This window comes from Penaeus monodon, chromosome 19 (genome assembly GCF_015228065.2).
Source record: "Penaeus monodon isolate SGIC_2016 chromosome 19, NSTDA_Pmon_1, whole genome shotgun sequence".
NCBI classification, from domain to species: Eukaryota; Metazoa; Arthropoda; class Malacostraca; order Decapoda; family Penaeidae; genus Penaeus; species Penaeus monodon.
In genome coordinates this window covers 1,897,470-1,897,939 of record NC_051404.1, presented here as the reverse complement: position 1 = coordinate 1,897,939, position 470 = coordinate 1,897,470, and positions in this window count along the sequence as shown.

Below are 470 nucleotides of genomic sequence, written 5' to 3'. Positions count from 1 at the left end.
TTTGATCTGTTTTCCTAAGTAAACATAATATTGAAGATTGGTTAACAGGTAATGAATGAAGTAACTGCCATCCATTGGTCATAATTTATGGAAACAGCTACATATATTAGTAAAGGCAGCCTAAAAGTGAAAATATGTATTTTCGTCGAATAAACTTGTGTTTTTCGTACATTCTGCCCAAGCCCCATGAAACAGCAAAAATAAAAAAAAAGGATTTGATACTTCCCATAAAAAACGTCAAAGTGAAACGCATTTATTTCAAGTATTGTTATTTAATATAATAATTCTAGCTATTATTATGTTTGTTATCACACATTTATACAGGGCGTCATATTTTTAAAGAGATAGGGGGAAAGCAACTGAAGGAAAAACTTGTGGGGGGGGGGGGGGTAAATCACCAGTAAGAGGATGGGTGTGAAAATCTATAATCGTTTTTGATATGAAATTTTGCAAACGGACACGTGTCACGA